The sequence below is a fragment of the Camarhynchus parvulus genome, chromosome 2, assembly GCF_901933205.1.
Source record: "Camarhynchus parvulus chromosome 2, STF_HiC, whole genome shotgun sequence".
In the NCBI taxonomy this organism is placed as follows: Eukaryota; Metazoa; Chordata; class Aves; order Passeriformes; family Thraupidae; genus Camarhynchus; species Camarhynchus parvulus.
In genome coordinates this window covers 48,766,901-48,791,763 of record NC_044572.1, presented here as the reverse complement: position 1 = coordinate 48,791,763, position 24,863 = coordinate 48,766,901, and the positions used below count along the sequence as shown (strand labels likewise).

Below are 24,863 nucleotides of genomic sequence, written 5' to 3'. Positions count from 1 at the left end.
TTTTGCCAAACCCTTTTTTTTGTCCCATGAGGGCTTACGGCTTGGTTAGGGGGGATTAAGACCCCTGAAGGGTCATGGTAAAGGATCTCTGCAGTTTGCCAGCATAAAGCTTTTCATCTCATTAAAATCACAGGTGTGCTTTCTGCGAGAGAATGAATTTTCCTTCTTTGCTCCTTTCTCTCCCTGTGACAAAGGAGGCACTACTCCTGCTTTTCAGTGGCACTGTAGGGTTTTTTCCTTATTCACAACATTCCCCCTACCTCATTCCACACATCCCAGGGAGCGTCAGACCACCGCTCTAGCACTGCAGCTTCTAGTCATGCTGCTTCCTTCATCCTCCGCTGCCTGCCTGGCTGTGAAGGCATCCTAACAACTCCCACAGCCTCTGAGTGCAGCAGGACGGGCAGAGCTACTGGCAGAGCTTGCTTTCAGCTCTCGGTGCTGAAGCGGTTGACAGATGTTCGGAGGATTTCTTGTCTCTGGACCAGCACTTCCTCTGTTCCAAGTTATTCAAAACACAAACAGTGGGTTGGCAGGAGTGAAATATGTTCAGAACCAGGATGTCAAAACAGAAATATATTTTTAAAAGACAAGTGTCAAAAAAAAAAAAAAGGAAGGTGTTCATGCAGTTTATAGGAAGATGTACTGAAATAGTTGAGATTTTCTTCTTTTAACCCCTTGGGCTCCCATCTGACATGCTATTCCACTATGTCTCTGGTGGTTTTCTTGCTTAAAATGTTAACCAGGGCATTTTGGGTCCTGGGTCCCTGGTTTGCTGATGGATGGATTTGCCACATTTACAAGGTGTTTGGACTGCCAGCTAGGAACATAATTTGGGACTATCCTGTGAAGCATACTGTTGTAAAATTGAAGTGAGATCCTGCAAATGTGTTGAGTGGTACTGTTGAACAGAGTGGTGGAAGAGACATTTAGTGAGAAAGAAAATTATTGCAAAAAAATAGACAGGAGCAGGGCAGAGGTAGAGAGGAGAGCATGGCAGAAGTAAAAGATGGCTCAAATTTAGAGAAGAGAGGCATCTCTGTTTATTTCAATTCATAGTCAATATAGAAAGAAGAGTTTCAGGGTCCTGTAGCAGATACAGCTTACCTGCAGCCTCCTTCGGTTGCATCTGCATAGTAAGGCATGGGTGGTAGCATGACTGCAAAATGAATCAGCACCAGAGCCCTCTGGAAAGGGCTGTGCTGCTTTGGGTGAGTTGCTGCTAACAGGGTGTTAGTAACTCCAGTTGAAGATAGAAAAAGATTCCTCTGAAAACCAGTTCTAATAAAATTTGAGAGAAAGGATAGGAAGCAAGTATTTAAATTGGCAATGGAAATGAAGACAAAAGTAAAATTATTTCAATTATGCTTTTTTCTTATTTAGTGTGGTGATTACCTCAGCAAAATAGAGGAACAAAAAAAAAAACAAAAACCAACAGTCCAAGAATGTTGAAAGTTTTCATGTTCTATCAAAATGCTTTTTGGTCAGCAAAAGATCTGTCACTATTGGAATATGGATGTCATAGGATAAGAGTATCATCCTGTTATTGCTCTGCCCTAATAAATCAGCAAAATGCTGCTTTGCTGGCTTTCCCCAGTTGCAGAAATAATTCTTTCCTCAGCTGTTGATGCTGTTCGTGTGGGTATCACCCACATAATTTTCTGTTCTTGTTGTAATCCTTGTCATCAGGACAGAGTCACGCAGTAACGTTACCCAATCTAATGATAATCTTTGACCTGCAAATTAATCTGTTGCTATGCTTTATTTTTGATGAGAACATTTTTGATGACAGTGAATGCTTGGTGTCTTACTGCTGCTCAGTGTCGTGACAATGTGCTTGGTAGGAACACTTTGGGATTTTTAGAAGCTTTCTGTTCTCATGGCAATTCGTACTGATGCTCTGGCATTCTCCATTTTTGTTGAGACTTGATGTGAAACTGAAAGCTTCAAATGTACATGCATGGTGGATTTATGAATTCTAGTTTCAAGCTTGCAGAACTTTTATTACCTTTATAACAGTCTGGACTCTGACTTAGTGCCCATTCCTTTTTCTTCCCAATAGAGAGATGGCTGTGTGACTAGTTAAAATTGGGGGGACTGCTTTTCTTTTTATATTTGTGCAATTCTGCTTGCTTCAGCCTGCCTGAACCTGACTGATATTAATGCCAATGAAGAATTGAGCAAAATCCGCCTGCTTTCAGTAGATGTTTCACATATTTCTTCTATATCCCCTTTTTTTTTATGCTAATGTAAGCAGATTTTGTGAGTTCTTATTCATGAAGACAGCACATAGCCAGGGAAGGTACTGCATTTTTGTCTGAAATGAAAATGATGATATTTACCCATGTTAGATTCCCATGTCAGTTTGGATCTGCTTCTGTGCATTTGTGGGTGGACAATACTTAAACATTCATATTTAGAGCATTAAAACACTTTGTAAACTATTACAGCCAAGGGCAATGTGACACCTACCTGCCTTGTGCAAGAATCATCGAGTGGGTGTGGAGAGGAAAGGACAGGAAAAGATAAAAAAGCCAGCCTGGGAGATCTGTATTTCACATAATTTAATCCAAACAATGATATGCCTTTATTCTCTCTAACCCCTGGGCTTAAGGTGTAATTGCTTTCTGTCATTGGAGGCATTTTGGCTTGGTGTGTTGTAAATCTCAGGGAGAGATGATCTGTGACTGGCTATGCTGCCTGTCTGCTGGGTGATGCTGGAAGCATCCTGCTGCCTCCAGCTGCTCTTGCTTGTGTTGGTGGACAGTTTTTGAGGCAGACCCAGCAGACTGAAGCCTAGAGCTGACTCCAAGTATGGAATATGAACTCATAATGCTGGGCACAGACTTTTCATATGGGAAGTTAGAAGACAGGTTTACTGTGCAAGGACACTGAGGAGAGCCCAGATACACAACCCCTGCTCTGCCATAGACTGGAAACTGGGGGTGTTTATAATTTCTGTCTTGATGGCCAGTAGAAAACCACTGAAATGTCACAGCCTACACTTAAAAAGCATTCTGATTTGGGGTTTTTTTTTGTTCCTTTTTCATTCATCTTTGTTTTAGGAAGACTTTATTTTAAATTGATTTTGTTATTAGTGGATCTGCTCAGCAGCAGTGTACCTGTTACATATATTGAGAACCTGACTCCTGACTTCAGCCGGTGCAAGTGACAGTGTTTTAAATTAAACTGTCCTCCCTGCAACTATCTTTCTTTTCTTTATCTCCCCACCCAGACATAAATAACCGGGCAGCAGAAGGCAGGTAGTGTTATAAATTGTCAGGCTACACAATTGCCTCATGTTTTGCATTCTGTTCTCTTCCCCCATTATCATCCATTTTGAACTAAAAGTTCATCCGTTTGTGGTTCTGCCGTGAGAAGATGTCAAATAAATTGATACTGTAGTATTTAAAAAGTATTAAAGAGTACAAATATATATCAATACATTGATAATGCTCAGCAACTACAGCTGTAGTGCTTTACTACTGACATTTAAAAACCAAGGGAAGTAAGGAATAATATAGGGAAGAGTGATTATCTCTCACAGTGTCTCCTTTAAAAGTTGAGCTGTTTTGCTTGCCAGTAGGCCCGTGATCTATTAGTCCTCTCTTTCCCTTATACAGTAGGTGTTCCTCTAATAAAGAGTTTGCTATTTGCTCCTGAAACATCAGTATGCTGTCCATCCCAGGTCTTCATGGTGGTTCTGCTAAGCAGTCACTGTCAGGAATTGTAATGGGACATGGCCTCTTGCTTTCCTGAATGCTCAGCCAGAAACTCAAGGCACAGTGTTGGCCAGGCAGTTGAAGCAGCTGATGGGCAGCATTCTAGGGGAGCCTGGCTACCTCTCTGGGTGTTTTCATCATGGCATTTCAGGCTACCTCACTCTATTCCACTCCCCTCTGGCTGGTGCTTTGCTGTATTTCTAGCGGCACCATAACAAGTGTAAGCTGGTTTGCATTGCAGTTACTTTTTTAACCATGGCTCAACTGTTGTGCAGTATGCAAAGATCATGTCTGAGTTGCAGAAACATGCTTACATAATACCTAGAGCTTGTTGCCTCCACTGGGGCTGTGAGGGAATTGTGGGGATTGTGACTTCTTGGGGGCACTACCCCCACACTGCTCCAGCCTGTTGCATGCATGCAAAAAAGACTACTCCAGTTCTTCATGTCAGCCTTAAGTTTTTGTGTTTATTTATTAAAACATGCACGGGTGTGCCTCAGTTCAGCTCAGAGAATTCTTGAAAGAAAGAGGCAGAGCAATATATACTCCTGTCCAGACTATGATGGGCGTATCTCATTCATGTCTCAGTAAGTGTAAGAAGGCAAAAAGTGGGTCAGGACATGCTGTTGACATGAAAGTGTCCCTTTCCCTGACTCATCAACTATACCAGTGCCTGAGTTTGTAGGGGAAGAACACTTTGGGTAGGTGGCAATTGCTTTTTGGTTTTTGTGTTTAGTTTTCTTTTTTTTTTTTTTTTTTTTACTTTTTTAATCCCTAGCACTTTCTAAAATATCTAGTTATGCAGTAGGAAATAAAACCTCATCTGTGTTGCCAGTTTCCTCATCAATTTGTCTGAGTGCTTCCCATTCCATATAACCTTCAGATGTTATGGAGAACCCCACAGGCTGTAACCTGCTATCAGTTTTAGAGCTGAACTCCCCTCCCATTGCCACTGAAATTTAGATGGTGGGTGGGGTTGCATAAAAAGCAATGACACAATATGGTCCATAATTTTGTTTTAACAAACCAGGCTGACTTGCCAGATGGGTTTCTACTGTTGAGAGCAGACAATGCAACACTTGTGTCTGATCTTTGGAACTCTAGGGATAGAGACCAAAAGTGCAACCTCCCTTCCCTTTTCACTCTTCTGAAAATCTTTAGAACTGTGTTTTTGACAGTCAGTATTAAAAATAAAGGCATTCACATCCTTGAACCAATATTTTGGGATTTTTTTTGTACAGTGCCAATTTTAAAATATTATGCAGTGCTGTTGAGAAAGCTCAGAAGGTCTAGAAACTAATAACATCTGAGAGAGAGCATGGTCAGTGAACTACTCTTCATGTTTCCCCTTTTTGGTGTGATTTCACTGGTTAAATCTTCAGGCAGGATTTTCATAGAAATAGTCACTAAGAAAACCAGCTTCAGCAGGAGGATGATAATAAACTTTATTATATTTATGCTGTCAGCTTCCAGGAGAATACAGGACTATTTGAATAGATGGTCTGATTCCATGTAAGGAATCCCTGGCCATAAGAAATGAATATGTGAGTGACAGTAGTGATGTATTCCAGGCTGGAGACTAATCAGGAGAATAATATGTGTTTGTCCAGTTAGATGTTAGTCCTGCAAGTTAAGCTGATTAGTGACAGATATAGATAGGGATAGGGCAATGATTTGTTATCCACTATAACAAATAAGTCTAAAAATAAACATATGACAGAATAAACACCGTGAATTGGGGAAACTGTTTTTTTTTTTCAGAGAGATAAAAATGTGTTATTTCATCCAAAACTGGAGGCTGTCACGCTAATGAGTGGGAGATGATTGTGATACATCAGAAACAGGGATTGGAGTTAGTACCAATCTTTTGCTCTGGTTTTTGCAAGTAGGAAGCTTTCTAACAGGGGAACTCGGTGGTAGAATGTGAGTCGGCCTTGGTAAGTGATGCTAAGGAAGGAACTGGCAACAGAATGGGATGAGCCTCACATAATTTGGGGGTGGAAGAGGGAGCTTGAGTGAGTGAAATATAATTATACTTTCCTAGCTGGTAATGCTGCCTTGAAATTGCTCTCCTCCCTGTATTGTGAAGACATTTTCAGTGCAGCTGGAAATGTGTTGCTAATCAACACACAAATGTGAACACTACAAATATAAAACCATTGGCATTTGTTGAGAGAAAATATAAAGACTTTTCATCTGGAGGATATTTGTGCTTGCTAATAGCTTCTGACAGTGATAAAGTTGTGGGCAGTGTCATTTCACAAATGAGAGGTAAAATTCTGACAGATTCCTTAAAACATGAACCCAGGATCTTTTTAAGGTTCTTGTCAGTGAAAAAGTCTAGCCAGTTTGACTTGCCATCCAAACATGGACTTGTTAGTTTAATTGCAGATCTTCCTTTTCTTCTGCTTAGAAATGAAGATTTAAAAAAAAGAAAAAAAGAAAAAAAAGAAAAAGGACTATTTCAGGAAAATACATCTTATAAAGACAGGAATTGCTGTAATCATGCATCTAGTCAACCATCTTTAATAAGCTCCTGATGCCCTACTTCATTTGTGCCAGCCAGCAATTCAAGGTGGGTGTTAGTTGTCTTTCAGAGTTGCACCCCAAAGTCAGAGATGGATGCCATTTCACCTGCACGTTCTGCCAAATGATCCATGATGTGCAGGGGCGTCACCTCTGCAGTGGAACCTTGTATTTTGCTATCTTGCTAGACTTCAGTGTCACCTTGCCCCTCATGATTTACAGAAACTCATTCTGTGTTACCAAAACTGGAGGCTATTGCAGTATGTGACATCTGAAGAGCAATTGGAGATATGTGTATTCCTTTTTTTAGTGTTGTTTTCCAGATCATGTTCTTTTAGGGTGAGACAAAAAAGTCTCAACATTCCCTCAAATCATCTTTGAAACCATTCAAACGCGTTTTTCTGAGAGATGGAGAATTAACTAGGGTTGAACTTTGCTTGGCTTGAAGTATTTTTTATCTCAGTCAGAACAGCTTTTTTTTTGCATGTTCCCTTGTGTCAAGAATATGTATAAGTAAAAGCAATAAAAGAGACAGATAAGTGTACTCAGACAATGATGACACAGTCTTGTTTCCTACCAGGCATGTTTCAGATGTACCTTTTCTAGTTAATCTCTAATCATTAGTGTCCCATTCTTTGACAATCTGGCTTTGCTAGCAGCTTGCATAGGTCAATTGTTGAGGCCAGCATCTTGCAAGAGCTTGTTCTCCCTGGTCCCTCTGCTCATCTCTGCTTTCTCTTCTCCTCAGATGGCGCAGTTAACACACCCCTTCCTCCTTCTGGTAGGTCTGCAGCACTCACTAAATCCAGGTCCAATTTGGGATAGCATCACAGTGCCTGCAGGGAGTTAAACCAAGTGGTCTTTCCTAAAACCTCTGCCACAGCAGCCAGCCTGCCTGTTTGCTGGGTGAGCTGCTTTGTGAATGGGCTGGTGCAGAGCAGGCAGGTTGGATGTGGGCAGGGTGTGTGTGCGTGTGTGTGTGCACAGGAACATCCACTTAGGCACCTGCAACAGGACTTGTGTGTCCTGATCTCTGCTCGTTAGGAATTTTTAATTCTGCTTCTTGCTTCAGCAAGGCTCTTGCATCATCCAGGGGCATTTTTGGGTACCTGCTTAATGCCAAGCTGCCATTTGATTTTTTTTTTAACTAATTTTTAATCTTTTCTGTTTGGGGGAAAAGCAAGCTGTGTTTGAGCACTACTTCACATGTCTAAAAATAAAAGTTGGCTTTCTAAGTGCACAGCATACTCCCTCTCTCTCTGCCTCTCCATCTCCCCCCACTTCCCTCTTCGGGCTTCTTTCTGCAGGAGAGACTGGGAGGGGGTCATTCTTGGCAAGCACTGAAGATGGATTCTAAGTGGTGCACAAGCGCACACATAGCAATTTGGCACACAGCAGGGACTGGGGGCGGGAGGCATTTTGGATTTGTCAGCTCATCGGCACAGCTAGGTTCTTGTCAAACAGCAGAAGTTGCACAAGTCCCTGGTGGCTGAGATGCAATTGGTGAAGCTGTGCTGGTCTGGAAAAGCAAAGATGTGAGGTCACAGGATCATTTTCTCTCTCATGCTGCAGCACAGTTGACAAATTAGCTCATAATCCAGCATTACCTCCTCAACTCCTATTCCCTTTCCTGTCTTGTGTGCCCCAAATTTTATGTCAGTTCTGATATCTATTCTTTGCCTCTGGATCTTCATTTCCCTGTCTTTATGTATCAGCAATTCTGTTAATTTGGATCCTATGAATGGCTAGGAAATTTTAGAGACTTTATTGTGGTCAGCACAAGCCTGTGCCCAGGAAAGATTTTGTCAAGCCCAGGGATTTCTAAAAGGTGATGCACGTACCAAGGGAGTTACACAAGCTGCTGCAAAGCAGTACCCAGTACAGGGCTGAATCAGGGGTTGTTTTTGCCAATATTGCTTCTGCCACTGATGTGCTATTGATGGCCTGTCAAGAAGTATATAAAAATTGAAAGTGTATTATGTTCCTGGTCTAGGAGCTGAATGTAGTCTGCATAGCATGACACAGATTTCCTTTGATGAGATGCCTCACACTTCCCTAAACTCATTTTCCGAGTTAAATTATTTTTTTCACTGTATTTTTGCATGACTCAGAGATGCCTTTTCTATTTGTGCTTGCAAGCAAAAAGCATTGGAGCTTTTTAAGTCTATGCTGTTTGGGAGACAGGATTTCATCTGCAGGTAAATACAGTGTAACTTTGGGTATGATTGACTTCCTTCCATGACTCTGTCAGTTGCTTCAATTCGTGTTATCAGAATTTCTTTAAGGTATCTCAGTGACAGGTCCATGTAACTGTGTGGATTCAGTTCCTGCCTTGACCTCTACTGCTGTAGATGTTGAGTCCTAATGAAGGGAGTAGGAGGATGCTTGCTGACAGATCCCTGCTTTTGTGTGTTCACAGTCCAACCCTGGTGCAGCACGGCACTCTGATATGGCGAGGGACTGCTTCTCTGTGAGTAGGTGCAACAAAGTCCTCAGAAGTTATTTTGGAAAAAAATTAAGCCAATCTGTCACATAAGGATTGGTCTGGAATTAATATTGGAGTAACCTGATGATCAATCCACCCTTCCCCAGTGTGGTAGAGACTGCATAATTACAGACTTCTGTAGGAATGGAGCTAGGATGTTCTGGAAATCTCATTTCAGGAGCAATGCAGAGGAGCTGCTGCTCCTCCTTATCTCCCACAACACAGCCCTGCACATCACACAGACTGTTCTGCACACTGGATGTGCATTGCTATTCTTCAGATGAACTGATATACTTAAAAAACTGAAACAGAATAAAAATTTAATGATTATTAGTAACGAAATATAAGAGTAGATCCAGATCCATGTGCATCAAAACATTCAAATTTGTGTTTGGGTAATGAAAGGGTGGTTGACAGAGTTCAAAAATAAGGCTCTAGTCTAGAGATCAAGGCATTCTGCCAAGTTAAAGTCCTGTTGGAGAAATATGTGAATATTCCCTTGTATATACAGACTAGCTGGAAACTTGCATATTGCTTTTATCTTAAAGAATTTATTCTACCTAATCAACTAAAATAGCAACAGTTTTAAATTGCAGCCGTCTCCCTCAGAGATTTTTAGTTTTAGCTGGGTGGGTAGTTTCTTGTAGATGGGGAAAGGGACAATTCATTGCTTTCATATACCCTGCCACAGCTCTAACCACCAGGTGTTTTGAAAAAAAAAAGGTATGACTTTGGTTGGCCTAATCTTCAATATAACCTACAGATTAAACACTTCAGTTTTGCTGGGACAAAGTACAAATGAGTTAATTCAATTGCAGATATTTGGAACAGTTGTATTGAAAACTAGAGGCATCTCCACAACAAGGCAGAAGCCAAGTGTTTCTTTTGAGCATCCAACTCATGTGGATCTGATTGTATCTATTTTTGTCCTCTAATATCCTTGGGAGTACATTTAAAAACACAGGGGTTAAAGGGGTTGGACTAAAAAAATGCTTTTCTTTTCATTATTGTAATTTTGACTCTTCTGATAATGCATAGCAAGCTAGGTCAACAACATCATGGGAGACCATACACTCCCTAGCAGTTCTACAGCACCATATAAAACAAAATCAACATATACATGAGAAAACTCAATAGTAGGGTAAAATATCTTGTGGGAATTGCATGCAGGCATCTCTATCTCCAACACTAGCCTCCTGCCAGCACCTGAACAGCTTGTTTTGTGTTCTAAGGGCTTGCACAATATTGAGTGATGACACCAGCTGTGTTCAGGTTCTTGAATTACAGCTCCAAGGATGGTGGCCATCAGGGGACACACTGGGCCTGCCGGAATAATTGGCTTGCAGACCGAAAAGCAGAGGGTTGGGAGCTGAGGCTGAGAAAGAAATCAGTAGTTTCCTGAGTCTCTCTGGTTTTCACTATAACTCCCTTGGAGAATATGGCTTTGCATGTCAAGTTTTTGTTCTGATATGCTGACCTTCTAGAGGTATGTGCTGGCAGGTTGTCCCATATGCAGTAGAGGCTTGAAGGAGGCAGTCACATGCCAGTGCTCTCAGAGGTGAGATAGTCTCATACCTGCAGTCAAGCTTTGCAGCTAGATTTGGCTTTCATTTAGCTTGAATTATCTGTCATGAGAATTCTGGCTGAGGACACACATTTCCTGAAATGGATATACAACACATGCCTCAGCCACAAAGATTCCTCACTAAATCAATGTCTGGTGCCTTCCTCTTTTAAGGAAAGCTGTAATTTTCTTCCATGGCAAGCTTAATGCCTTTGACAGAAACTGAACAAAGCAAAAACCAATTTAAGTAATTTGTTTATATAGGTGGCTGCTCATAGTCACTTAACAGCTTGTGTCAGATGAAGACAAAGCAGACTTCCCATGTTCCAGTTTGGCATGCATTATAAGGACTGGAAGACATGGATCTGAATCCACATTCCTTAAGAGAAATGTTCCTTTCTCTAGCAGGGTGGATTATGTAGCTTTCATCACCTGACATCTTTTCTCTGAAAGGCTGTAATATACCAAGAAAAATTTCCATATCTAGCAATAATGCCATTTGAAAGATGCAAATGTAAATTTTATTTTAATTTTTTTAAGATTTAGTTTAAAGCTGGATTTTCTTCTTAAATTGAAATGTGTTTAAACTGAACTACTTGAATGATTAGTTAGGGAATGAATAGACATTATTTGGCTGTTGCAATTTGGCGAGCCTGTCTTGATTTGGTCAGCTAGCAGGGAACAATACAGTGAGTAGGGAAGGAGGAACTTGCCCAGTTCTTGGCCAGGTTTATATATTACTATCACAAGAGAGAGTTGGCTGTGGAAATTAATCAAGTTTCTTTTCTCCAGGGACCAAAGAGGTTACTCAGAGGATGCAGGAAAAATGTAGGGATTCAGCTGTGTCACATTTTCTCTCTAATTGAGCTGTCTAGGGAGCCTCCCACGTTTTGCAGAAGTGGAAACATCCAGTTTCATTTTATCTTTCTCAGACTGCAGCAGCTCTCTTCTTTGGAAGCCAAGGTCACACTGCATTTACTTTTGGTGTTTGTCCCTTTAATTCTCCTACAGTTTTGCAAATGCTTCTGGTGTATTTTTAAATTTTAGCTTATAATCACTGTTTGTTTTTTTTTTTTTAAGGCACCATCTGGTCCCTGATATAGTTTAAAATAACAATCTAGCCAGGACACAACCATCAGAAGGACTTTACACCATTCACAACCCAGTATGAGAGCTTCCCCACCTATATTTGTCCACAGACACTGTCACCATCAGATCCTGTTCCCTCCAGACAGGTCTTGCAGAAAGCAAGGTCTCACAGCTCTTGCTTTCCACCCATTTCATCTTGAACATAGTCATTTTATGGACACAAAATGGATGCACTAGAGAAGCTTGCAGCTAGGAATGTGGGAGGTCTGCTGTAAAGAGCTCAGTCAGAGAAATTCTGGTTAGAGCTCACGTTGGCATTTAAGCTGCCCTCTGGTGCTTACCACTTCTGCAGTGCATGCCTTCATCATGTCCCCTGGTGCCTGGAGACATCTGCAATACCCAGGGAGAAGAGGGAATCAAGCATTGCAAAAATCATCTCAAAAAAGAAAGAGAGAAGTGGCCCCATTCTGTGGGTGTTTTATTTTAAGCAAGACATTAACATGCTATGTTATCATTGCAGGTTATGCTGGGCAGGAAGGTTTTTTTAATTTTGATTTTTTTGAGTCACTTACAGCATAGTTTGTGTTATCTTCATGCTGTGTGCAACAGCACTGTCTGTCATGGTGCTTTCCCAGTAGCCACAAATCAAAGCATGGCACTAAGCAGAGTGATCGTGTGACCGTCGCCCTCAGCACAGCTGAGCCTCAGCCTGGTGTTTCTCCTCTGGCTGTTGGAAGACCTGAGGTTATCAGTGCCAAGGTAGCAGAGACAATAAATACAAATGTACCTTTTCTTACTGAAAGGACCTAAACACTGTTGGAGATAAAAGCAGGCTAATGTAACAAATGGGAAAAATCTGTGAACAATTCTGGGACTTCAGTGTACGTTACCTGTCTGGTGGGATATCCACTGCTCTTTTTGGTTTGTTCTCCTATTAACTAAAGGCAAAGGGGGACAATTATTTCCCTGCGAGTTGCTCTGAGCCTGAATCATGCTCCTGTCCCCGCTGCAGTCCCCCGGTGCTGGCAGCACGGCTGGTTAATATTAGCCACACAGCTGATGGTCCCGCTCGGTGCCCTCCCTGCAACAGGTGCGGGCCGGCCGCCGTGCTGGAATCCCGCCCGGCCCGATGCAGGCGCTGGCACCAGCCTTCCCATTATATCAGCAAGGGCCATGTCCCGTCGCCACGATGCCCCGGCACCCCAGGCTGGCCCCAGCTGTCTGCGGGACGTGGAGCCGGGCGGCAAGCGCCCAGGGAGGGAGGCTGCTGCGGGGACAAGCGCACCGGGATTCCTTTGGAGCGGCGAGACGGGAGGCTCCTGGATGGCACTTCCAGCTGTGGCTGTGGGGTAAGGAGAAGATTTCTGCAGAGCCCCAGGCCCGTGGTTTTGCGGCATTGCTCTTAGAGGAGGGAAGCACAAATGAATAAGTACTAAAAATCAAGTATCAGCACTCTGAAATGAACGAATACGGGTTGTGTTTGCTCATCGTGTTGGCCGTAGTTTCTTTATAGTGCAGTACTTTGGGCTTGCATTAATTTTAATTGGCACTCTCTAATTTTAGAATGCTCCTGCGAAAAGTTACTTTCAATTCCACTGGTGATTAGATGGTGGTGACGTGTTTTAATAATAAACATGGGACAGATACTGAAAAAGAAATCAAATGTGCTGGCTGCACTTCTGGGGAGGAGAAGAAGTGCTATTGCTGTCCTCTAAAATTATCTGCTCTGGCGTGATATCTTAAGGCTTCCCATCTCTTTTTTTTATAATTTTTCTCTTTTTTCTCTCTTTTTTTATAATTTTTTCCTTTTTTCTTTTCTCTCTCTTTTTAAATAATTTTTCTCTTTTTTTTCTCTCTTTTTTTTTTAATTTTTCCTTTTTTTTCTTTCTTACCACCCTTTTATTTTCCTTTTGTTTTCTTAAACCACAATAGCATCTTTTGGTAAGAACAACAAAATATCTAGGTGGTGTTTATGCAGCCTAAATGTTAGAAAGAAGAAGGGGGAGCTGAAAGGCTTGTAAGGTTTTACAGGATCACTTTTGGTGTCCTGTTCTCTTAATATGACCCCTCTTTGTAGACTGTGTGAAGAAAGGCAGGGCTGTCAGGCAGGTCAGAAGGGATCTGTGTGCCACAGTGTGACTTGTGTGTGCTGCTGCTCTGCCTACATGCGTGCTCAGGGATGGAGCCAGGCAAGCTTGCTCAGGGACTCGAGCAAGCTCTGGCTGCAGTGTGGCAGTCTGCTGTGTGCTGGGAAACAGATACTGTTGCTGCTGCTGCTTCTAAATTAAGGAAAAAAGCAAAAATGAAAGAGGGATTCATCTCTACATCCAGCGATTTCTGCTCTGAATTGGTCATAACCCAGGGGCAGTAGGTCAGCCTGAAGTAATGGTCCTGGAGAGTTAGATTGATGCAAGGGACTGAAATCAGTGGGAATCTCTCCCTTAACTATTGTAGGTTTTGAGTCAGCACAGTCCTCACTATTTCTATCTATCTGTAGCTGTGCAACAACTTTTCTGGGAGTTGTGGAATAAATAAGCACCATCTGGGCCAAATAAGTACAATAGGGAACTGATGAGAAAGGTCCAACTTCATAAGTGTCAGGTGTCTCTATGTATAGTCTAGGTTTAAGTTCCTTCCAGGAGAGGCTTTTGATTGAAGCCATTAAAATTTAGGCATTGTTTTGATACAAAAGAGAGAAAATACCTTTTCTTAGTGCTGCATGTGTGGTTGTGCCTCAAAGAAGAGGCTCTCTGCTGTGGAAGCCATAATGTCTTAGGGAATTGTGAAATCCTTCCTGGGCCAGTGCCTCTGACTGAGGACACTGCTACTGTACCACTAGTGCTGTCCTGCAGCTCCTGGCCTCTGCACAGGCAGCACTGCCCTGGGGTTTGACGTGGCTGTTTGGCAATGAGGACACTATGTAAACTATGACAATCCCGCACTCTCGCAGTGACTTGACTCATGCTTCCAGAGAAACCTTTCTCCAGCTCCCTCTCTATTTCCCACCACCCACCCACACTGGTTTCTATTCCTCCTGTTTTGATACGTGAAGCAGAATCTGCTGCACCTCAAGCTGGTGCTTCAGCCATGCCTGAGCAGGAGCTCCCACAGGGATGGGCCGGCGCTGAGGGTTGGTGTTGTGCTGAAGGGACATGTGCCAAGGCACAGGGAAGATACATGACTATCTCCCTCTGAAAGGCGTTGATTTGTGACTTTGAAAGGGCCTCTATAAGCAGCTCACAGAGAAGCCATTTGCAAATTTGATGCCAGTTTTTAAGTGCAAGATGAAAGTGGATTTTGATGCTGCTAAAATCGGCAGCTCCGAGTCCCTCAGGAGAGGTGCAGCAGTCTGCGTCACTGGAGAGCCAGATCTGTCGCCCTGCTAAAGATCTTGTATCCAGGTAGGAAAACATAAATGGACATGTGGATCTCCAGCAGTGCTGGATACAAAACAGCACGTTAGTAAAAATGTTATTTGTTTTTTAACCACTATGATAAAATGCTCAGATACGAAAGTTTGAGAAGAATAAAATTATTATCCCAATTTGTACACAAATTGGTGATCTTGGAGAGAAGTTAGAGGGCATATCCAAGTAAATTTTACAATTAATCTTTTATAACCAAGGAGGTCATGCAGTCATTACTGTATCTAGAAATTGTTTATATATTTTTTTATTAAAATTATGCATCATTTTCAAAGGAAACTGACATTATGGGTTTATGGGCTCCTGTATTGCATTATGTAGTACATCATTATCATAACTTACCCTCCCATCATTCTACTAATTTCTTGGAAATTTAGCTTGTAATTTCGCTACAACATATTACAAGAAAACTCAGTTATATTTATAAGCATTGTGGGGATCCTCTCTTGTACTGTAGACACATTACCTGGTCAGATTTGTTTTAATTTTCTGTTAAGGAAATACAAGAATATACTCTAATGACATACAAGTCTAGGTAGTGAGAAAAAGCATCCCTTTTACTTTTTTAACTACTACAAACATCTGCCTTTTCCTATGCCCTAGGAGTGTATACACATATATGCATTCAAGAATATAATTTCTATAATATAAAGAACCTGTGTTAAATACTCCAAAAATTGACCTTTTTAGGGTCCTTACAGCCATGTTGGTGAAGCTGATGATAGCCAAGCATGCAAGCAAGGTATCCCTTGGTAATAGACTGACATTACTGCTCTTCTGTGAATTTATAAAGGAGCACTCTCCTCTACTTCTAGCGCAGAAAATGTGATCATGGCCTGTTCTCTCCTCAGTGAGGTCTAGAGACAAAGAGAAAGGATGTTTGACAGAGCAATTGGGAAGAGAAAAATGGGACAATTTCTACTAGATTATGCTCTCCAGAGCAAAGGCAAACAGGTTTGCCTACAGCTAGAATTGTGTATCATTGAGAAAATCCCACCTCCTAAAAATCAAGAGAGAGAAGGAAAATTACTGGAAATAGAGAAATGGATGCATGAACAATCTTACTGGAGGCTGCAGGGGTATATCAGTGGAACTATATGACCTATCTCTTGGGAAGGTCTGAGGAGGACATACCCCTGTGGAGCTGAGTCTGTTGCTGTCCTGTTCTTGCCTGACTTGTTATTGACAAATTCCACTAGAAAAGCAGGGTAATGTCAACATGTTCTCACTAATAATGATTACATTTAGATGTCTTTGTCTTGAATCTAGATCTGTCTCAGATCTGTCTAATTATGGTTCTCCTCTGGTACTTTCCTGGCAAGTTCAGCCACTTCTCCCTCGTTGCTGTGATGGGAACTGCATCCTTATTTACTCCTTCATCTCTTCCCTGCAGCAATTAAGAAAGATTAGGTGAAAAATTTGTGTATCCTTAGGCTAAAGACATCCATATGTGAGCCTGCAGGACAGAGCAGGCAGGCACCACAATTATTCACAGGGAAGGAAGCCTCCATCCATTTCTCCTTCAAAGGAGAAGGAGGTGAGTTGTTCATGAGGCATGCAGGCAGGCTGGCTTCTCCTATATTAGGAGGAGGTTACAGGAAAGGCTCATAAAGAAGGTGCCCAGTCAATCCTTATCAAAATGCTGGCTGCTTCAGGCAGGTCAAGTGTTAATGGAAGAATGACGAAATGGAAAACAGCAGCAGCCCAGGCCCCTGGCCCCTGAAATGGTGGATCCCTGTGCAGTGCAAGGGCCCAGAGCAGGAGCAGGGCAGGTGACTACCAGTGATGGATGATGTTGAGACCTCAGAGGGAAACAATATAATAAATGGTTGGTGTGACACAGTAGGAAATGTTTGCATAGTGAAGTGACGGGTAATAAATAAGATTATGTTGCTATAGGTCCTACAGGCAATGCTGGAGCAAAAATAGTTTCTGATTTTCTTTCTCTAAGGGAAAAAAGGTACAGAGGCAAGGACTCTTATTTGTAATAGCCAGGCAAGAATAAAATTGTGTTTGCTGCATACAGTCAGTGTAATCTAAGGCTGATGCAGATCCAAGCCAAGTATTGCTGTAGGTTCTCAGTTGTCATAGTTAAAGTTACAAAACAACTTCCCTCACAGCTTGTCTAACGTCACTGTCTGGAGCTGAGGCCCCACTACTGTACCCATGGTTAAAACATTGTCTTTTCTTGCACTTGATATCAGGGCTGCCACTAAGACTGGAACAATCAGACAGTTTGCCCTAGGCATCGACCCGTTATATGTGATACGTGATAATACATAGAGGGATATAGACTCAACTTCTCCCCTGAAATTTCCAGGTGTTATGGTTTATTATTTACAATAGCTTTTTCTCTGGGAAGGTTGTTGTTTGGGTTTTGTTTGTTTGGTTGGCAGGTTTTTTGGTACAAATTTTCCTCTCTTGTTCATTTTTATTTGAATAGCAAAAATAGACCTCTATTACTACTGCTGCAGTGGTCCATTAAGTAAATTCTCCATGCTAGTTTTTTCTAGGTAGATAAATACTACCTAGATGCAGCATTGCCAATTAATAAATACTTTGATTGTGAAATCTATTCAATGCTTAACTGTCTGAAAAGAATTATTCAAAAAACATCTCTTGGTTTTTTTTTTTAAAAAACAGGAATGGAGGGACTACACTGGGTTTATTTTTAACATTTTGAGCTAGCTTCAACAGTCTTGCCCTCAACTCCCTGAAACCAGTGAAACAAAGTTTCCTCTCTTTTATTTTTCCTTATAAACACCTATGGAATGCATAAGAAATTTTATTTTGAACTTTTCTTTCTTTTAGTATGTGTCTGAGGGTTAGTGAGGAGCAAGGGAATGAGAGCACTGAAATTACCTGCCTAGCTGCAATGTTTAAGGTCTTGTACGATGCATTTCGGAATACTTTCTGCGGGGAGTTTTTGGTGGCTTTCTCCCCCTCGAGAATCTAACTTCATGCAATGTTAGCTATCCTGCTATCCATTTTTAAAGGACAATCATCCTGCAGGAAAAAATAAACTCACTAAAAATTCCATTTTACGCTATTGAGTTCTAGTTTCAAGAGATTACCCTGCTGAAAGTATGAGTCTTTGTGGGCCACTGGTAATTAGTTAGTGAATAAGGACCAGAAGAGCTTTTGAGGTCCCCTCCTAGATATGGTGCTGGTGTCTCCAGTGGGTCTTCTAGGACTGTTCAAGAGAGTGAGAGTTTAGAAAATCAGCACTGAAGTTAAATGACATAGTATGTGTGGTTTTTTCATACGTTTATAATTTTAGAAGCTTTGTCATTTCAATGCCTTCCTGTGCACCTGATTGCATATCTCCTGTTTTTCTCATCTGTGATAAGGATTTCTGGGACTTAGGACTTGGCAGGGAGGGAGAACTATTTTGGAATAGGCATGTGACCTATGATCTGACTTAGAATATCAGGCAAAGACCCAACAGTTGCTGTATAGACCTAGTGAGTACCAGCATTGGAAAGTGAGATCTGCAAAACAAAATGAAGCATTTTTTCCCAAACCCATCCCTTAACTATGGTAACTCAAAGTGACTGGATAGATTCTTGCTCTTTCCTGTGCTTCTGCAGTACACTAAGCCCATGTAAACTGGATTTTAGGATTACTTGCTGTTCAGTACAGCATTGACACTGCAGTATTATAAGGCAGAACTTTCTAGCCACTGGAGTATACAATATTAAATCCTGCAATATAGTTTCCATAGTACTGCATTGCATTCTCTCCTCATTAATCCAATGTTCCCTAAACCCTGCATTTTTAATGAACAAATAATTGTTCTATTACAGATAACTCTAATAGGGTCAAACCCATTTGGTAAAAAAGACTACATGGTTTTACATAGGTGAAAAATAGTGGGGGGAGAAAATATGCGTGTGGGGAGTTGATAATTATATACAACACAGATTGGTTCCAACATCATATTTATCTTAATTATAAGAATATGTTTGAGAGATAAAGTTTCCCTAGAAGACAGCTTACTAACAACAGTGGTTTTATCTGGCTGCTCTTTTTATTTGTAGGTTTCATATGCTGTACAGAATAGTTGTCTATATGGTTATCCCCACTTTACAGAAGAGGCATCCAATTTCTTGAAAATGAGAATGAGTTAGAGGGCAGCACCAGTTGCCAGCCATGCTGTGTCCTCTTTGACTTTCTGAAGAACATTTTTACAGCCAGCCATTGCAGGCTCTGAGCAGCACATACATGTCTGGGGGTTGGATTTCAGCCCCGCTGCTCTCTTTTTGCTGACACTGCAGTAATGAGCTGAAACAAGACATTATTCCCAGGGCTGTGTGGACATTGCTAATGCCAATTACTGAGTAAAACTTTGTTGTGACAAGGTGATACTTGTGTATTACACCAGATCTTAGGCTGTTAAACAAGAAAATCTCTACTGATTCTCATTTCACATAAGAAATAAATACTGAAGAGGAAAAAAAAGAATATTTTCAAGCTGGGAATGTATGTTTATCAGGTTTCTGAGAGAGACTCTGGAAAAAATAGAAAGTCTCACATAGTAATTAAGGGTGAGGAATTTTGCCTTGAAATTAGAATCTGTTTTCCTTTTCACACATCCAGACATTGGGAATATAAAAGCAATGTCAAGTCAGTAAGTTTCAGAAGGGCAGGGAGCTGTGCTGCTCATTACCTTCCCAAATGCTTGCCAAGGCCTCAACAACACCCTGAATTTAAAGCCCCGGTGGTTGTGTGAGAAGACAACATGTGGAAGGGCAAGAGCTGCTGCTTTGGTTGGCATCAGTTGATTGTTGTGATGGTGTTGGCAGGAGACAATGCCAAGAGTTTCAGGCCCCATCTTGCTGAGATGAGCAAACAGGCATGGACACCATCACTGGCTTCCTTGTGACCCAGGCAAATACAACCATAGTCCTTTGGTAAACCAGGCTGCCAAAAGGTGAGAAGTGTAGCTGAAATGAGTTTTTAGAGAAGGATATGTCTGAGTAGGCTTATACTAGAAGTCTTTCAGGAAAGCTCAGGGGTCCTCTGTGGATGTTTGAGCTGTGTTTGATTGCAGGAGAGAGAGGAGATCTTGGCATGGACCCTTCCTTTCCTTTCCTAGCCCAGGAGATGAGGAAGGGCCTTGAGAAACTGCACTATTTCAACCACAGGCTGTTAGAGCCAGAACTCAAATTCCAGGATCATGCAGCATATTTGGATTAATAATACTTCTATTACTACTTTTACTTTGGGAGCATTATTTGCACCATATTCTTGACAAATTGCAGAAGAGATTGGTTTGCCTGTTTTACAGGATGGATAAACAACTTCCCCAGGCAGGCTGATCACCAAGGCAGTTTTAATCTGACTCCTCCTCATAAAGCCTTCTTCTGCATTGCAAGGAGGCTTCAGTGAACATCACAGCTGAGACAAGGATGGCTTTGAATGGCAGATTATGGGACAAAATCTTCCAGCCAGAGAAGGCTTTCATGGAGATGTCCATGAAATCTGGAGACATCTACTTTCGTTTTCATGAACAGCATAAGCCAAAGAAGACATCTCTAGATTTGGCTCCCAGAAAGGGTGGTAAATAAGTCTTAAGTGAGCAATTTTATTGACAAATACCTTATTGTGTGACGTGTGAAAGGATGTGGGGCTTTTCACTGAGCAAAAACTGATCTGTGCTGTAGCCACTGGATGACTCACCACACAGGGGTCAGAAAATGCCTTGAGACAAATGGTCAAATGTAGCACAGGACTGATCCCATTGGTGTCCTGGGTATTCTTCTCAAGATGGTTGACTGTGGTCAGAGGCATCTCTGCAATGCTCAGACTCAGAACCACCAGCTCCACAGCTCATATGTTTGTTATGAAGAGGAGGTGGGAGACTACATATTCATCTAGCTTGGGTTCCTGCAGATTAGCAAGGACCAAACCCTCCTTTCCCTTCTACTGCTGTTTGCCTTTAGGCATTGAGAAGTCTAGGAGGGACTTCCTGAATGGTGTGGCATCCCAATCTTCCTGTTTGTTAGAAACATCCCTCATAAATTTGTCTAGTCCTGGCACAGGCTTATTTTATTCTTTATGGCCCCTGCAGCATCCTGTGGCAGTGAGTCACAGCTTAATTACACCTTGTGTGAATAGGTTCAATGCCTGGCTGGAACCAGCAATTAGTACTCGCAAAGAGACATTTTCTGTGTGAAATGTACTTTTCATCAGTGCCACCCCATGAGAGAAGCTGCCTGTTGAAGCTCACAGGAGATAACAGTTTCAGGGGGAGAAGGGGCCAGTGCCAGCAGTTGTGTCACTGATGAGCCAGAGGAGAAAGTCAGGTACTGCCAGCGTGGTGTCACACGCCTTGCGCTACCCAGCGCTGGAACAATTAAAAAACCCACATTACACACTGAACCCCAGCTCTTTATTTGGTTCACTGTGGCCATGGAAACATCTGACCTATTTACACCTTCAGCAGAGTGAGTGGTGGCTGGTGGAAGAGAGGTGGGAAAAGGGGAATGCTTTGAATTTTGGACTTTTAATTAAGATGGATGCATGTGCATATGTGCTCAAAAGGGAGAGTCAGAGGAACATGGCCTGAGCAGACCAGGGGTTCCTGCTTCACTGCAGCTGTGGCATCAAATCCTCCTTGAGGAAACATGGTTTACCCAGAGCTTCTGCTCTGCATACACAAAATGACACCCACCATTTCCAAAGGTCTTATGGAAATTCCTTCTTCTGTCACTTTGTCAGCAAAGAACTTCACACTGTCTCTGCAACATTCTTCCCTGAAAAGGCCCTGGTGGATGGGAATCAACTTGTTCTACCAAGGAAGGAAGGGAGATGAGTCTCATTCTGCTCAAGGCTTGCCCATGCACCTCACAACACTCATCTGCTCCTTGCCTATTTCTCAGTACAGATGGGAAGAGGGAAAGAGCAACATGAAGTCATTTGGACACATCAGATGGAGCAGGAGATTTCACTTAAATGCTGCTGGGGCATTTACCTAGGCTGCAGATTCCCATGGCAAGATAATGCCATGTAAGTTACCAGGCCAGGGGCACAGCACATATCAGACTCAGCCTCCAAATCCTATATTCTTCTGAGGGCATGTATTAATATAAATGGACATATTAGCTTTTAGATAGCAGTTACCTGAAATGGACCCTAGCTAAAAGGAGATCTGCTGGAGAGTGGAAAATATTAAACTCTAGGTACAAAGAAGACTTCTGCAGATACAAGATAATCACAGTGAGTATTAAGAATAAAAGGAACTTCAAGACTTTAAAGATCTGTTGGGAAATCTTGAGGAAGAAAGGGTGCTCACTTTTGATATTAGTGAGAAAGTGTCTTTACTATCCCCAAAGCATCTGATTGATAACCATAGCATCAGACCTCAGGAATGCAAATTTGGTAGCTCTTTAAGATGAAAGCTCCCCCTCCGCATGCTTTTTTTTAATTTTTTTTTATTGCACATTTCAAAACCATTCATATTCTGGCAGGTAACAGTTTTTTATCCTGAAAGTAAGGGTTGACCGAGGAACAAACTGTGCAAAATTCTGTTCTCAAACACCAAAATTAGAGAGAAAATACCATCTGTTTCCTCTACAGCCTACTTCCCCCAGTTCCAGCGATATCTTCTCGTGGAAAAACACTCATGAAGCCAACAACAGGACAAACAGCAATGCACCATAATGCAATGGTTTCTTTGTGTGTAGGGTTCCTCGCTAGAGGAGGCAGCTGGAGGCCCTGTTCCCAGCTGGATGGGGAAGATGTTCATAGGGCTCTGTGCTGCTGGGCTCTTGCCTGGGCTGGGTGGCATTCCTCTTCCACAGCAAAGGCTTTCAGGTGGCATTCCTAAGAGTTTTCTCCTCAACCTGCTACAGCAAACTGATGGAGCTTTGACAGCAGCTGTGACTCATTTCAGGAAGAAATCCACTTGAGTGCTCATTATCATTTCAGCATCATTTACATTTTTCCCAGTCGGGGTGAATATTTTGTAGTCACAGGGCACAGGCTGTTTCCTTTGTCCTGGGAAGCCCACACAAACAGACTTTCTACCTGTAAGCTCCTGCCAGAAGCTTTGCAGCTGGATGTCTTTTTTTTCTGACTTCTTTTTTTCCCCCCTCCTCCCTGTCCTTTGTAGATGAGTTACACAACACTGTTTTTTCCTCCTCCAGAATCGCTGAGCAAATTTCAAGGCTGCGGAGGAGGGGGAGGAGAGACTGATGCACTGAGCCACCTTTGCCCATCCACTTGTGACTGGGGTATAATAGGTGCAGTTGATTTGAGACTGCCAAGAGTTTGCTGCCAAATTGAATTTTTCATAAACTGATTACTGCAAAGTGCTCTTGGCAGAGGAAAGTTAACACCTTTCTAACAGGCTCAGCTCAGCACAGCTCATAAAGAGGGATACTGTAATAATAATCCTCTTCTGGATCCTTGGCCAGGATTTTAGATTTTCCGAGAAACTGTTTCCACCCTCATTCCCTCACCCATGAATAAATTCACTTAGGCTTTTTTTTTTCATAGCTGTTGGTGAAGGCATAGGAAGACTTCTCTGCTGGTGTAAAGCATCCAACCTCCATTGATTGCAGCACTCTGAGTTACTTTAGTGCTGTGGGGGTGATAGTATGATTCAGCCATGGTTGATAAAGTTAATGGTAATCTACCCTTAATAACTTAATCTTAGCATTTTTCTCTAAAGAGAGCTATGGAGCCAGGGAAAGGCGCTGGCTGTACTACTCAAACAATTTATCTGACAATTTCGGCTTTGTGTTTTCCGCTTGCAAAACACTCATCCAGAAAGCTTTTGGTTTTCAATGGGATTTTATTCTTCATTTAGTGTCAGTGGGTTATAAAATGGGGAGGTAAATTCAATTCCTCAAGTTGCAATGTTGTCCTTGTTGCCAGATGACTGTCACCCTACTATCAGAGAGAGGCCACTTCCAAGGAAGAAGGACAGTCTCCTACCTGCAGGCAGGAGTACCTTTGCTCATTCAGAGACATGTGCTAAATGGACAGAGTTCCCCAGAATTTATTTAACTTTCATGAACATTCACAAAAAGAAAAACAGAAAACACATTTTAGGAGCATCAAAGCTGCTATTTGCAATTAGCCCAAATCACACTTAGAGATCAAAAAACACACACCAGGAGTATTATTTTGGACAGACTGCATGCCTTTAGTTTAAATTTTGGAAGCTGTGCCACTGAGTCACCGTGGAGGACCCGGTTTGTGGTGGTGCCTTGATGTGAACTCCAGTCAGATATTCCAGTGGGTGGGCAGGGATCCCACAGTGTGAAACATCTGCTTCCCAAAACAGATGCTGGGTGCAAGCAATGCCTTAAAATAATAATAAAAATCATAATTTCAAATCTCCCATGCCTCAGATGACCTTTCTAGCAGGTGCTCCTAGGTTAGAATAAAAAGTGCTTTAGCAGTTACAACAGGGAGAGAGCATGTCCTTGTTAATTATTCTCTTTGCTATGCTATCCCTCCATATTTATATCATTAAAACATGGCAGGGCTTCACACTTGCCACTGACATAGATACAACAGAAAGCTTTTACTATTCCAAAGGAGAAGCATTTATGGAAGTGCCAAGGAGCAAACAACAAAGGCCCAATGTGCTGCTAGGTCCATCACCAGCGAGAGCTTCTGTGGAATAATCCGTACAGTGTACAGGACACACATGGACCATGTGGTTCTGATTTAAAATCATGCCATCTGTTTAGGAGATCCAAATGGTTTTGATCTGCTTTGAAACAAACAAGAAAAAAAGGAGCACTGGGGCTTTTATTCTCTTTGGTGGTACAAACAGGTGAGATGTTTATAAGTGTCCAAGATCCTGATCTGCTTGGCAAAAGGTGTGGCTGTGCTGTCCCATGGAGCAGGCAGGGAAAATTGGGTCATGTTTGCAAAAATTACCCACTCTCAATTTACAAAAATTGAGAGTTAATTTAGGTAATGTAGATATGTTGATATTTATAATTCAAATTTTTTCCACTATAGTTTTTTCCAAATATTGCATCGCGTGAATAATTTCAAATATTGCATTACTTGAATAATAAACAAAAGCT

The 24,863-nt window shown here is 41.9% G+C and overlaps 1 protein-coding gene across 1 annotated transcript in view; it reads left to right on the top strand.

Annotated features, from left to right (window-relative positions):
* Positions 1-12,569: 12,569 nt before the first annotated feature.
* ARPP21 (cAMP regulated phosphoprotein 21) overlaps positions 12,570-24,863 on the top strand; it is a 197,581-nt gene continuing 185,287 nt past the window's right edge. The window contains exon 1 of the mRNA XM_030971413.1: positions 12,570-12,735. The gene's annotated coding sequence lies outside the window, so the exon portion shown is untranslated. The remainder of the gene's footprint in view (positions 12,736-24,863) is intronic.